This window comes from Lissotriton vulgaris, chromosome 3_1 (genome assembly GCF_964263255.1).
Source record: "Lissotriton vulgaris chromosome 3_1, aLisVul1.2, whole genome shotgun sequence".
In the NCBI taxonomy this organism is placed as follows: domain Eukaryota; kingdom Metazoa; phylum Chordata; class Amphibia; order Caudata; family Salamandridae; genus Lissotriton; species Lissotriton vulgaris.
Window position 1 is genome coordinate 509,394,200 of NC_141689.1, and position 16,122 is coordinate 509,410,321.

Below are 16,122 nucleotides of genomic sequence, written 5' to 3' on the forward strand. Positions count from 1 at the left end.
GATGGTCTTGGATAAGGTCTATGGAATGGCTCTGAAACCTTCTGGCCCACAGACCAGGACCACACACAGGACTGCAGCATTGGCACCAATGCTCAAAAGCCAAGTTACACAGCCTTGTCCCAAAATCCATGCTCAGATTGAGGCAGCGCAACACTCCAGAAAGAGTCAGTCATCAAGCCCGTAGCCAAGCTATAACAAGCATTTACAATGCAATGGTTTTGCCTTTTTGAAAGTTAGAGCTATTGGCATTGCTCTTGACATTATTTTTATTTATGTTTTTTTAACATAAATAAATGGCATTGTCATTTACAATGCCAATAGCTTAATCTCTCGCGAATGACACACACAAACACCCACAGAGAGCCCCCGCACACACACACAGAGCCCCCCCCACACACACACCCACACAGATCCCCCCTCACACACACCCACAGAGCCCCCCCTCACACACACCCACACAGAGCCCCCCACACACACAGCCACACAGAGCCCCCCACACACCCACACAGAGCCCCCCACACACACCCACACAGAGCCCCCCCACACACTGCGAGCTCCACACACTGCGAGCCATGGGCAGAGAGAGACACACACAAGGATTAGAAGGGGAATATAAATGCACAAACCTTTCATATACACCCATTATGGACACACACATACACACAGAGTCACCAGCACACTAGACTCTGTGTATTCACAAACAATAATATATGCATTCAAATACGTAAGCACACGCGCTCGCACACAACCTACACCTTGCACACGCGTGGATCCTTACACGCACGTGCAGACACACACCCTCACGCCTAGGGACACAATGTGTGTAACTCGTGTTTCAATCCAGGTTCTGCATGAGTTTCTCCCGACAAGGTCATGCGTGTGGTTCAATGCATGCCTAGGCCAGTGCTGAACGCCCGGTAAGGGCAGTGTGGCAACGAATCGTGACGTGGAGATGTTGCCAATACACAAGTGTATTGTGGCGAGATATGAATCTACGTCACTTTGAGCGCGACAATGTGTCACCTTTGTGTCGAGTTACATTGTCATCTAAATGTAAAGATAAATAAAGTGAGAGAGCAGGTTTGTTTTGAAAATGGCTTGCGGTGCCCCTCCAGTGTGCAGCAGCGGTAGGTGGGTGTGTGCACTTACTGGGGTCGGTGGGGGGCTTGTCCCCGCTGGCCTCGCTCTCCGCAGCCGTCTCCGGGAAGGTCCCCTCTCTGCCCCCCTGCTTGTCGGCTGGGGAGGTCCCGTAGTCAGACAGTGAGAGCGTGTGGCTGTCAAAGGTGGTGCAGTCCCCGCGGCGGGCGCCTTGCAAAGGCTCGGGCTTGATGCCGCCGTAGTGCCTGGCCGAGGGCAGGCTGGGGAAGGAGAGGCCCTCGGGCACGGGCTCCAGCCAGGAGCGCATGTACCTGCCGGCCTCGGGCGCCTAGGGGTGGTGATGGTGGTACACGGTGCCAGCGCCTCCTGCTGGGTGCACGGGGTTCCAGGAGCTGCCGAAGACCGGGCTCTTGGACAGGAAGCTGAAGGGGGTGAACTTGGCGTGGTCCGGCAGCCGGCCCGGGGGTGCCAGTGGGCCCAAGGCGGCGGCCGCCGCCGCTGCATACCTCGACTGCACCAGCTCCTCGCTGTCGTGCAGCAGGAAGGAGTCCACGTAGTAATTGCTGAGCGGCCCCGAGGTCGTCAGACTCTCACACGACAGACTCTCACACGACAGAGCGGGACCTCCAGTAAAAAAAAATTGAAACTGCATATTTCATGTAACAACTTGGAGGCAGCGAGTAGTACAGTCACCTAATAAGTTGGAGGCAGCGTGCCCGCCCATTGGCCGTCACGTGACTGCGCAGCAGAACAATAACGTATAATCAGTCCGCAGTCTATTAATGGGTCAGTGTTTTCCAGCCATCATTTTTTATAGCGGCAAAGCCATATGTTTTTTTTATATGCAAAAAGGGGATAGCTAGAGTTATACGGAAAAGTTTTGTTTGAATTGTGGCCAGCCGAGATTAAAAGATCACATCTAGACACGGCTACCCTTTTCCGAGCGGACAGAGGCGAAGAGGAGACCACGGGTGCCGTCAATGCCGGCACAGATTGGAGGGCGTTCCCGAGAACAGGCTTTCGGCTGACGTAGCCAAAAGCCAAAAATTCTCGGGAACACCCCCGAATCTGGTCCGAGATTGACGGACAGAGCCTTCTCCCAATGGCTAGCCTCCATTTATGGAGCTAGCCAATGCGAGAGTGGGGACGGTCCAGTCCCACACACAGATATCATTAAGTTTTTCCTAGCGCATGCGTACTTCGTACGCATTGGCTAGGCAAAACCTAAACAGCAATGACCTGCCGATCCAGCTTCAATGCTAGGTGCTGGTTCACCGTGAGGCCAGGCCTTGACTCCTATCGGGTCACCACCCAATATCATCCTGACACCTCGCCAGCCAACTCAGTCTCCACCCTGTGGGGTCGAGTACCATCCCTCGGAGCCATCCCGATTCTTAAACTTGCACCTTAATGTTATTTATTTATTCAATTTATATAGCGCGTTATCACCAATAGGTCTCTAAGCGCTTGTACTTGGAAAGACCGAACATTACAGAAACAGGCAACCAGATTATATCACCAGACTATGCCAGACTAACACTGAAACTAACTTCTACACCGTGATAAAAAATTACAGAGGACCTGATCCCTCATACGTGTGCCTGCGGACCCAATGCTGAACCAAGGATTATTTTTACCCACCTAGACACTTGCAAGACCCTCACCAGGTGAACCTCCAGATGTGACCTCACAAATACCTAAGAAGCACAGACCCACTTTTGAGCAGGAGCTGGCTTAAGAAGCACTCAGACCTATCCACCCAGTGAAGGGACAGGGGAACAAGCCCACCACCTCACCTCCTACTACACAGCACGTTACACCTTCATCACCCCCAAATCCTCACACACACCCTCAACCACCATCACTTCGTTGCCCAGACAGGCATATCACACCCTTTATGATTCCAGGAGTTCATATGAGCCACTAGATCCTATAATGAACCCAGCACCTAGAGGGGGGATGACTTTTGAGTGAACTTTATAGTCGACCCTGCAGATGATCAAGATACAGAGGCCTACCATGCCAAACTATATTCAGAGGGCTGCCCAGCACCACGAGGTCTATGGAAAAGACAGGATAACAAACCTCAAGACTTTAACAGAGATGGCTCAAGTACAAGAACCTTTCAAACAAAATGTGGCAGTGCAAACACAAAAGAATGTACAAACCATACATAAAGAAGGCCAAAAAGTCTACTACTCAAGCAGGACTGCAAATGCCCAGCCAATGAAGTCCATAAAACGTTATCAGCATTTCGCAATCCACAGAGCTGTCTTTCACAAGACTTCTGAAATGAAGTAACAATATATTAGGCATATAAAACAGACATGGTGGATTCGTATCCAAAGACCAAGAGAAACAACTGCTCCTCTATTGTGCAGCAAAATCAATCACAGCACATACATAATCTCCATCTCCATCATATCAGCCTACAAAGAAATCACAATGTTAGAATTTGAAGAACGATTAAATGCTAGCAGCCCAGGTGCTTGCCTGTCTGATACCTGCGCACTAAAAATGTTCAATAAGATCCTTTATTCAACATCTGAATCCATACCATTAAAGAAATATTATCAATAACATCTTAAAAACAGGAACGTTCCCATAGATTTTAAAAAAGACATACACACAACCACTACTTAGTAACTTGAACCCTCAAGAACCACCCCAACAGCTATAGGCCAATCTCTATCAAACTCATGGATAGAACAGCCTTTCAACAGATCTCAGAATTCATAGACGGAAACAAATTAGTCTCCTACTGACAAACAGGATTCCTGTCTGGAAGAGGGACCAAATCGTCCTTGCTACTTGGGATGACGTCATAAACATAGTTGACAAAAATGGCATTGCTGCATTACTACTTTTGGCCTTTCAGCAGCTTTTGACATTATACCCATGACACAATACTTCTTGGACTGAAAGGATTTAGCCTAAATGGCATCACTCTCAATTTGATTTCCTCTTACCTAAACAATAAATCCAACCTGATGCACAGCCACCTTTCTCTTCATAGCCTCTATGGATGGGACTCTCTTTACCCTTCAACCTCTGCCTGCCTTAGGCCTCTGAGTTTATCGTATTCTCTCAGATACCTGCCTACCTTAGTCTTTACTATACTCCGGAAATTTAACCAGACCTCGGCTTAAAAATCATGCAGTCTCGGAGTAACCATTCCTGCAATAGCTAACATTTTCTAGCGACCTACTCATCCCACTCTCATAAATCACAAATCGTCCTGTGTAACCTCTGCTTGCAATCTCACAATATCTAACCTTCCCTCAATCTAATAGTAACACCTAACTCCTATAAACAACTTAATCCACCCTAGAAACTGGATGAAATGCTTCATTTTCCTCTGAGCACAGGACTAGTGCAATGACCAACAATATACGACAATAATCACTAGTTTATCTTCTAACTTTGGCCTATTGATTATCGTGTTACCTGCCATAAAGCGTTTCAATGCCTCACCAGAAGCAGTCTGCATGATATAAATACGATTCCAGTGATTCAAATCCACTCGTTTGCCAAAATGCAGGATACATTTAGGATTCCCTATTATTGGTTATACAATTTATACTATTCTCAGTAATGAAAATAGATTTTATAGAGAAACACCTGGCTTCACCTCCAATTTAAAGCTACAATCAAAAATGGTAAAATTCCCTGTATAGTATGCCCTAAATACCATATATAGCACATGTAAGAGGTTATCAAAATATTTTGTTTTCAAAAAGAAAATAACAGACTGGATCCTACAGTCTTTTCTGTCCTCAGTGGTCCAAACCTTTGAAATCACCATTGACAGTGAAACATTCTCGATAATAACCCCTTGTTGATTATAGTTTTCTTTTTTCGCTTGGGGACAGGACCATGGTGATCACAGGCTTCAGAAGGAGTGTTGGGCACCGATTTTAAGTGCCCATGACGCTCTCAGGCCAGCCAAATCATCATGTGCACTGAAGCTGAACTCGGACAAGACGGAGGTACTCATCCTCGGACCCACCCCCTCAGCCTGGGATGACTCCTGGTGGCCGACCACACTGGGAACAGCACTGACACCCACCGACCATGCACGCAACCTAGGATTCATCCTCGACTCCTCCCTCTCCATGTCTAAACAGGTCAACGCCGTCTCCTCCTCCTGTTACAATACCCTCCGCATGCTCCGCAGGATCTACAAGTGGATCCCGACCAAAACAAAAAGAACGCTGATACAGGCCCTTGTCAGCAGCAGACTGGACTACGGCAACGCACTCTACGCAGGAGTCCCAGCCAAACACCTACGACGACTACAACGCATCCAAAACGCCTCCGCCCGACTGATCGCAAACGTCCCCCGCCGCAGCCACATCACCCCCCCGTGAGAGACCTATACCGGCTTCCCATCGACAAGAGGATCACCTTCACGCTCCTCACCATGCACACAAAGCACTCCATAACGCCGGACCAGCCTACCTGAACAGCAGACTCAACTTCTACACCCCGACACGCCAGCACCGCTTCGCCAGCCTCGCCCTCGCTGACGTCCCCCGCATCCAACGAACAACCTTCGGCGGCAGATCCTTCTCCTACTTTGCTGCCAAGACCTGGAACACCCTTCCAACCCACCTACGTCAGACCCAAGACCTACTCGTCTTCAGAAAACTCCTCTAGACCTGGCTCTTCGAGCAGTAGCGGACCCCTCTCCCCTCAGCGCCTTGAGACCCTCAAGGGTAAGTAGCGCGCTTTACAAGTGTTCTGATTGATTGATTGATAATTGAAGCTCTCTCCAACCCCAGCTTCATTGCCAGGTTGGAGAGAGCAGGCACAGGTTCCCAGTCTAACTGGGAGTGCAAATCATCGGACCACAAGCCAATCCTGATGAGCATGAAAGCAGCGTCAGGTGTGGCCGCAGTGTACTCTGTGACCCTGTGCCTGCAGAAGAGAGGGACGCACTGTGGCGAAGATGCAGATAAGTGGTATAACAATAAATTGTCTTGTCCGTCCCCACCGTACCACCCACACAGCCACTCTGTAAACACACCGGCCGCTACTGGAGGCTACCTGATCATTTGTAGGTGCATCTACAGTACGCCCTATCAATTAATGCAAACAAAGCTTCTGTGCAACCTCCCATTGCTATTACCTCCAAATCTGTTCTTTGCCACCCCAAAAATTTCAGGAAATTGCCTGTACACTACTGGTGGGGTTAACACAAGATGCAGTGAAATCCTTAAATGTCTGACATTGGTGGAACAGACTTTTCTTTAACTACAGCAACCAAAACCTGATTAAAATCACTATGACCATATCATTATCACATTAAACACGCTGTACATCCCCTCACCCAATCAATGGGGGTTCCTGATCGGTAGCCTTCGGCTGATCACATTTTCACACTCCCCTTCTTCTCTTATCCTTCCATCTCTTTCTTTTGCAATCAAATGCTGTGCCAATATTAACTTAAACGTTAAAGGTTGATTGATTGATTGATTGATTTTGGGTTTTATAGAGCGCGTAGCTACCCTAGGGCATCCCAGCGCTAGTGACCACGGTCCTGTGGGGTAAGGAAACATGGGAGGAGTGCTCAGGGGAAGAGTAGGGTCTTTAGTCGTTTCCTGAACCTGAGGTGATTGTGTTCTTGCCTCAGGGAGAGAGGAAGGGCATTCCATAGTCTGGGGGCGTTGTACGAGAAGAGGCGACCGCCTGTTCTGGACTTCCTAATTCTGGGAACGTTTGCAGGGGAAAGGGAGTTTGATCTTAATTGTCTACTAGACTGTTGTTTTGTCACAAGTGGCCTGAGGATGGGAGGGCCTTCATTGTGCATTATTCTATGGGCTATGCACAAGGACTTGAAGTTGACCCGTTCCTTTACTGGCAACCAGTGCAAGCTTCTAAGAGCTGGCTTGGCCGAGTTCCTCGCTGCGGTTCCTGTGAGGATTCTTGCGGCCGCATTTTGTGCACATTGAAGTCTGTGGACTACAGAGGCTGGGGCCCCCAGATAAAGGACATTTCCATAATCCAATCTGGAGTTCACCAGCCCCTGCATTAGGAGCTTCCTGGATTGGAGGGGGAGTAGATGTAGAATCTTTCGTGCCATCTTTATAAGGCCGAAGCAGGTTCCCGCGGTTTTCCTAGCTTGAGTCCTGGAGTTCTGGACTTTTTGGTTCCGTCCAGAGGTGTCAGGGTACAACACCCAAAGACCCCGGAGTCCCACCTGCCTTGGTGCACAAATGAACAGAAACACGGGCTTCTCGATGGTGGCGTCAAAGACCAAAGGTTTATTACTGCAGGGACACAGAAGTCACAGAATCTACACACGGGCAGAATCTAGGAGACTGTTCGATTTGTACATTGAGGGTTGCTCCTTATATACCAAAAATTGTGCTCTAGGCAAATATTTCACATGTCGGTACATTCCCAAACCTTTTGTGTCTCTAAACAATAAATATTTGGCGTTACACAGGAACTGTCGATAATATCTGATACCAAACATCACGAAGAGGGGTTCCCACCAGTCCATCACAATCCCTTGTCAATATTGCATTCAAGACCCGGACCGCCTCATCGTAAAGTTCGTTACCTCCCCCTAATAAAGGCCCAGAAGGAAAGGAGCAGAGCCAGGTGCAGAAGATAGAAAACGGGATAAGAGATGTTTGTGGGTTGTAAATGGGCAAGGCTACCGGCTTCGGCCGCCTAATCATGATCAGGTACAATGGACAGGAAAACCAGTTCAGGTGGGCTGGCCTCGGGCAGAGGAGGCAGCCTTTGTCGAGTCATGCAGCTTCAGCGTGATCTGGTTTAAGGTGCACGTGTCATGTAAGAGGTGAATCTCCGGCTAAGGCTACGTGTCTTTAATCAAAGTGAAGTGAATGAAATGATCAGAGGCTATTGCATATGTGAGGGCAAGGAACCACAAAAATGGCGGCCACGATCTAAGATGGATGCCGTGTGTATATCAGAAATGTGTCAGTGGAAGGAGTGCTCTTGCTCGTAGCGTAGCGAAAACACTAGGATATACTAAATGGATCATTTGCGGTTCGCTGATACTAATTTTATGTATTTCCGACAAACTTGAAAACACGGGTTCAAGTCGTCACGGAACCGTCACGGAACCTCAGACCCTCCTTTTGCCCTTACATAGGCAATTACTCAATCTATGTCTGAATCTAGTTCTATGCTCATCAGGTCAGTGACATGTTGTTGTATCATCATCCTTTCTCGTGTCTTTTCTCCAAATGCAGGTGGTTTCCTAAAACAGGTTGTAGCACAAAGACTACACAGAGCAGGACCACACTGGATAATCAGACAACATGAGAATAGTAATATTAAGATGACACCAATGACCATTAGAACCTTCCATCCCCACGCTGAGATCAGAGTCCAAACCCACTCCATAAAGGACCAGTTTCCCTCATCTACATGTATGGAGTCCGAAATCTTGTGCAACTTAGAGATCGCCTCGTAAACTGTTGGAGCATTATTAGGAATAAAGACACAGCAGCTCGATTGGATCATTCTGCATACCCCACCTCGATCTGCAAGTATAACATCTAGAACCATACGGTTCTGCAATGTCATGAGCCTATCCGCCTGAAGCTCAGCTGTCAGATTGCTAAGGGCACCAGCAGTTTCGGTAATAGTAGATTCAACTACCCGTGTTAGCTGACGTATGTTTCTACTATTGGCCATAGGCCCCCAGAACGGAAGGAAGCCTTTGAAGAAGTCTCCAGCTTCCTGACCAGCGGTATCTTCCTTACTGAAAACACCTCTAGCTACTCTTATTCTGTGGTAATCCGGTGAAGCAGTGTATGTCGGAGGCAACAATCGAGCAATATAACATGAACCTGAAAAGTCAGCAGGCAACCATGTATAAGCTCTGTCTCGACAGATGAAGTAGGTACCCCTGGCAGTAAGGAAGGCAGGGGAAGAGTTAGCCGGAAACACATAAGTCTCTACGCACTCACTCCTCCCTAGCTGAGCTCTCGGATTTCTCCCATTACCTTGCAAACAGACCTGACCTCGGTGAGGTACGACCCAGATTGGAGTTGAGCTTTTACGCTTGCTTTCTCCTAAACTAAGGCGATACTCTGAAGTATTCCAACTTAAATATACTCGCAATTCGTCTCTAGGGTAAGATGGAGTATTATTGACGTCTTTGATCATGTCAATAATTCCCTGGACTAAAGCTTTGTTGGCAGAGTTATATTTAGTGGAGCGTGGTGGGCGTGGAGGATAGGTCTCAAGAGCATAAGCAAAGATGGTTTGAAGGGCCTGAAATGATCCATTGTAGCTGAAAGGCAAAACCAGATAGGGAATACCTTTATCCATAGTGTGGGGTATCAAGCCACACACCCAACAGTCTGTCGTGTTAACTACCAGTTGGTGTTGGTGCAAGAGCTGTACAAAAGTATTATTAATGAATTCTGAGCGTCGAGCTTGCTCATGTTCCGGAAACGAGTGAAAAGAGTGTATAGAAGAAACAGTAGAAATAGCAGGATCAAGGGGAGGTACTGTAGATACTGGCACAAAAATCAAATTTATGCTAAAGACAATTCCACCCACCAGTGTTGCTAAAACAATCAAAAATGTAATGGCACATTGCATCAAGAAACATTTGCTATGAAGAATTCTATTTAGTCTGTTTCTGCGAACGTAAATCACATTTTCTCGTTGCAGCGCAGGAAGTTCCATCTTCTACAATCCGCTCGCGACCACTGATGATGTGTACGTAGATGAAAATGCCTCTGTCAGCCCTGGGAGTTCCCAGTACTAACAGAAAGATCGACCTTGTGTCAGACCCCTGCAAATTCAAACTAGGCACACAGCCACGACCCTACGGCTACCCAGACGGCAAGGCAATTTTAAAAACAATAAACAATAGCAAACTTCCTGGCTGAAGGCAAAAAGTCCAATGTATATAAATATCAAAATCACAATATGCAGTTGCCTGCTTTATTAGTTCGTTTTATGGCTTCTAAGGTTGTGTCTTTTCCTTGCTGGTACTGTTTGATCGGAAAATAGTGTATCACTAGCAGCTGTTGCAGAGTTTACGTTCGCAGATGGCAAAGTTTCTTCTGATGCTGGAGACAAATGTTCAATGTTCAAAGTAGTCTTTTCAAGAGGAGAGTCACGTTTCAAAGTGTCAGAAATCAAATCGGCATCGCTGAAAGGGACAAATTTTGGAGTTATTTCAGATTCGGAGGCACCAATTCCCTTCTTCACCCAGTCGTCGTAGGGCAGCGGCAGTGGAACACGCTTTACGTGAGAAGCGTGGATCCAGTTCTTCCGGCCAGCAACACGTACAGCTGTCCTCGTTGCCAGCAGGATTTGGAAGGGGCCGATGTAGCGAGGCTGAAGATTCTTTGTCCTCGCGAAGTTCCGGACCACTATGAAGTCACCCGGTTTCAGTTGATGCCCTGGACTCTCCGGAGGCTTTGGCAAAGCATCAAAAACCTGTTGATGAATAAGACTTAATTTAGCAGTCAAGTCATAAAGATAGTCTATCAACATAGGATATTCAATGGAGCAGAATTGTTTAGGCCTTGGCACACCCCAGACATTTGCCGGGCGGCCAAATACAATCTCATATGGAGAAAGCCCTATTCTAGAATGCACTGTTGCTCTCGTTGATAACAAGGCCAAAGGAAGTGCGTCTGGCCAAGCCAAACCTGTGGATGCTTGAATTTTGGCTATTTTAAGCTTGAGGGTGCCATTGTAACCCTCGACTAAACCAGCAGACTGGGGATGGTTCGCACTATGAAATTTTTGTTTCAATCCTAGACCAGCACACACACTCTGCATAACTTTCCCTATAAACTCACTTCCGTTATCTGACCATACAATCCGTGGCATTCCATACCTAGGGAAAAATTCTTTGAGAAGAATTTTGGCAGTTGATAAAGCAGTGTTGTCCTTTAGTGGGTATGCTTCTATCCACCTGGAAAAAGCACAAACTACCACCAGGACGTATTTTAAATTGTTGCAGCGTTCCATGTGAATGAAGTCTAACTGTATTACTTCAAAGGGACAGGAAGGAGGAGCAAAATGACCAGCTGGAGTTGGAGTTCCCTTGCCAGGATTATGCATCAAGCACACCATACAATTTTTCACCACTCTCTCTGCACACTTACTGATTCCCTCATTCTTCCAAACCGGAGCTAACATCTTACATATCCCTTTAGAACTTATGTGCGCCACTCCATGCGCCATCGTCACTACTGCAAGCACATACGCATCAGGCAACATCCAACGCTGCTGTTCTGTCAAATCGATCCAACATCCATTCGAGTCCAATTTGCCCGTACTTTCTCTCCATACGCGTTTCTCTTCCTCAGTCGCTTCTTTCTGAATCTCTTTCACACTTTCCATTGTGTCCTCACACATTCCAGACTCAGCAATCCATCTTGCAGACGTAGCAACATACATTCTACTCATCATGTCTCTAGCTGTCTGTTTAGCGGTTTCATCAGCAAAGGCATTCCCACGACCAACATCATCCGTGATTGCTTTATGAGCACTGCACTTCACAATCGCAACTTCAGTCGGTAAGGTTAGAGATTCTAACAAGTCGTTAACTAGCTGACCATGTTGAATCTTAGTCCCATGGGACGTAATGAAACCCCTTTCTCTCCACAACCGGCCAAAACTATGGGCCACGCCAAATGCGTACTGACTATCTGTAAACACATTCACTCTCTTTCCCTCAGCTAAAACACACGCTCTCGTAAGAGCTATTAACTCTGCAGCTTGGGCAGAATTCTGACTCACTCTTGCAGTCTCCACAATCATCTTCAAAGTCGTTACCGCGTAGGCAGCAGTCACATCACCATTCTCCAATTTAAAACATGACCCGTCCACATACAGCGTACCATCTGGGTCGGATAGAGGAGTATCTCTCAAGTCGATACGACCTTTTGTCTCTTCCTCCGTTTTGAAATAACAGTCATGTGGCTCAGAATCACTCGACTCTTGATCAGTCGGCAACAATGTTGCTGGGTTCAATACATTGCATCTTTTGATCTGAATATGACTCGCTAATAACGTCAGCTCGTAACCAGATAATCTCGCACTAGTAAGGTGTTGTGTCTTCGTTCGGTTCATGAGTGTGTCCACTGCATGAGGAACCATGACCACTAGCATATTGTTCATCACCAAACCAGCAGATTGTCGAATGGAAGCTGCAGCTGCCGCTGTAGCCCTCAAACAACTAGGCAATGCTCTAGCTACCGGATCTAATGTTGATGAGAAATACGCACAAGGGCGTTGTTTATCACCAAACTTCTGTGTCAAGACACTCAACGCGCAACCTTCTCTTTCGTGAACGTAGAGCGTGAATGGCTTACTGTAATCAGGTGTGCCCAATACAGGAGCTGAACACAAAGCTTTTCGTAATTCAGCAAAACTCTTTTGACATTCATCAGACCATGGCACCGGACTCGGAACATTTTTCCCAGTCAAAGCTACCAATGGCTTTGCTAAAAGTGAAAAATTTGGGATCCATTGCCTACAGTAAGAGGTAATACCTAGAAAGGCACGTACTTCCCTCTGTGTGCGTGGAACACTCATCTGCGTAATTGCTTTTATTCTTTCTGGGGTCAACTTCCTTCCCTCCTTTGACAAGAGATGACCTAAGTAGGTTACTTCTTGGCAGCAATATTGCATTTTGGAAGGTGACACCTTATGATTCAAATTAGACAAATGATGCAATAGTGAAATTGTAGCTGCCTTGCAAGTTTCCTTGTCATCGGCAGCCACCAAAAGATCGTCTACGTACTGTACTAGGGCAGAACCTGGAGGAAGGACAAAAGAATCTAACTGGCTTTTTAAAGCTTGACTGTAAATAGATGGACTTTCACAGTAGCCTTGTGGAGCGCGTTTAAATCTGAAACTGCGACCTCCTAAACAGAAGCCAAAAATATCTCTGCTTTCCTCGGCTATCGGAATGCTGAAAAAGGCATTCTTCAAGTCGATGACTGAGAACCAATTGGCTGTAGCGGGAATCAATGTTAGCAAGGCAGTAATGTCTGGCACTACAGGAAACTGCGGAATTACAATCTTATTAACTTCTCTAAGGTCTATGACAAACCTATAGACTGGAGGCTTTGTAGGATCTGTTCGTTTCAAAATCGGCAATACAGGACTATTACAAACATTTCCTCGCGTTTCTTCAACCACACCTTTTTTAATCAAATCTTGCACAATCAATAAGAGTGCACGCTCACCTTCATTCGATATTTTATATTGAGGAATTCTTGGAAATTTCACATTCGCTTTCAAAGTTACTACATACGGTGGAATCTCTAGTAGACCTACATCATTGGGACCAGTCGCCCAAAGAGAATCAGGGAGTGAACGTAGCTCCGGCGGGAGTTCGTCCATTGACAAGTACATCGGAGAGGTGATATTTTTACCCAAAGTAAGCTGTACTCCTTCCGGAGAACAGTACAATGTCGCATATAGTCGTTTTAACAAATCTAAACCAAGCAGATTTTCATTACAACCTGTCGTCAAAATTAAGGGTGCTTTCAATTGACACGGTCCAACAGAAATAGACAAAGGACCAGATATCGGGTTGTACACAGGGGCGCCTGAAAAACCTACGGAAACATTTGTTGAGCCAGACAAAGGTGCGCCAGGGAGTTTCGCATGCATGATAGAACTTTTTGCGGCACCAGTATCCAACAGAAACGGTTCGACTACACCTGATGTTGCTACTGCGACATAAGGCCCACTCTGATCCACTGGAACTGATACTACTCCCTCTCTCTGTCCATGGCTGTCCTAGTACCCATTTTGTTGAAATCCCTCTTCAACTTCACAATAATCCTCAACAAGATATTGCTGAGATCTATTCTGTTGAGCTGACTGTACATTTTGTTGATCAAAGTGATTAGAAGGACGATCATTCGTTTGTGGAGGCATAGCACCTCGTCCCCGACCTCTAGAATTCTGTGCAAAACCACCACGACCTCTCTGAGCTGCTGCCGCATTATTTTGCGCTAAAATCTGACAATCATTTTTATAGTGACCCTCTTTCTTACAGTACGCACACTGATTCCACTGGTATTGAGGCCTGGTCGAATTATAATCTGTCTTTTGATACGAATTCTGTTGCATATTAGTCTGATTCGTGCGAGGCGGATACGCCTGCTGTAAAAGAACTTTAGTCTTTAAATCTTTCGTTTTCTTCTCTGATTTCTCCTTTTCCTCTTTATCCCTATTTTCATAGTACTGTGCAGTTGCAAGTATTTGCGCTGTCGTAGATACAGCCCACGCACTTTCTGAGTCTTTCAATTTATTGCATAATTCGGGTAACAAATTATGCACAAATTTATCGACAAACAATCTCTGTCCTCCTTCAGTGCTCATATCCTGACCACTATGGTCTACAAAAGTCTCTTCGAACCTCGTGAAGAAGTCGGAGACACTTTCGTCTTTCTTCTGCTTGCATGCGGATAATTTATCCCAATTAACACGCAATGCTGGCATCAGAGTCTTCATTAAATCTATTATTCTGCCAGGAAGATTAGCAATTAGGGGTTCGGGTTTCGCACCACCTGTTTGTTGAGCATCTGCTGCAGTGATAGCTGCCCAATCACCACCTAAAGCAGCCTGATGATCCTCTCTACGAATTTTAGCCCACACTGGTTGTGGAACTACATTACCAAACAACATATCAATGTCGGCTAAGTTCATTATACAAGCCTCAACTGTCTGTGTCAATTCCTTGTAATATCCAGCTGGATTCTTACGTGGATCTGGCAAGGCCTGTTTCACTGCTAACACTTCTGCTCGCTTCCACGGAATATGTATCCATACTCTTTGGAACTGTGCTGGAGCAGCTGCAATACCCGCATTATCATCACGTTGTACTGCCTCGCGCCAAATTGGAGGAACTTCCCTCATAGGATATTGGCGACTTGGCTTCATTCTACCTTTCTCTAAATCTCTCGGGGAACGAAGAGATGGATCAATCCTAAAACTCAAAATGAGTTCCATCGCTTCCTTTATATTATCGCCCACTATCATTCCAGCAGCAAACTCTTTTTGAATTTTAATTAAATCTTCCAAATCTGATTCGACATCGTCTTCTTCTATTTCCTCACGCAACAACGAGCACATCTCGTCAAAGACGTATCGCTGTGTTGGCTCTCCCCATTGCATAAATGTCTCTAACACATCTTTCGTACTATATCTTCTAACTTTTGTAATCCATCTGAGAGCTGTGGAGTCTAAAACTCCCCGTTCCTCAGTACTTGGAAGCTGACTCCGTCTCTGAACAGAGTCAGGAGTAGGAGTCTTAATCAAGGTTTTATATATAGGCGACAGCATATTAGTAACAGAATCAGTAATTCTTCGACGAACAGAAAGTGGAGTTAGTACACTCGCAGACATAGAGAACGCAGTAGAGGTAGGAATAGATGACGAAACAGTAGGAGTATCGAGGAAAATAGTTTGAGGACCAATAGGTACAGTGGTAGGTATAGGAGCGGGCAGTGCGGGAAGAGGAGGAGCTGTAGGAACATTTACATTCACCACAGGAGGTATAGGAACTTGATTCTGAGGAACAGGAACACCAGGTTGTCCAGCAACCGGCAATTGAACATCCGGTATAAGTGGAGCCGTAGCACCTTGTGCATACGGTGGAGGCGACCGTAACAGATAAGATAGCAGAGGATCGTTTTCGGAATCCTCCAGTATCTTAGCCATTTTCGATGGCAAGGCAGGATAGCACTTGTCAATCGCTAAGTTACGCTCTCTAATGGCTACATCTATGGCTTTCTCACACTCGTCAGCCTGCAACTGCTTAGTCGCTTGCTCTAGAGTTAACTCTTCTAGTTCTTTTTGCTCTTTTTTCAACCTTTTCATTTCTCTCTGTTTGGATTCTTTCCGCCAATAACGAAAAGAGTCAAACATTGCCGGCCGGGCTTTCTTCCTAAACAATTTCGCTTCTAAATTGTCGAGAATCTCTTGTTCAAAACTACCATGCAGTGGCCAGCTAAGGACACCATCCTTCTTACAATAACGGACCCATAT

At 46.3% G+C, this 16,122-nt stretch overlaps 1 protein-coding gene and 1 pseudogene across 1 annotated transcript in view; both read right to left on the reverse strand.

Moving 5' to 3' along the window:
- The window catches only part of CRHBP (corticotropin releasing hormone binding protein), a 206,258-nt gene that overhangs the window by 155,608 nt on the left and 34,528 nt on the right, over nt 1–16,122 (reverse strand). The gene's annotated exons all lie outside the window — the stretch shown is intronic.
- LOC147726700 (homeobox protein Hox-A9-like) overlaps nt 1–16,122 on the reverse strand; it is a 38,952-nt pseudogene that overhangs the window by 13,339 nt on the left and 9,491 nt on the right.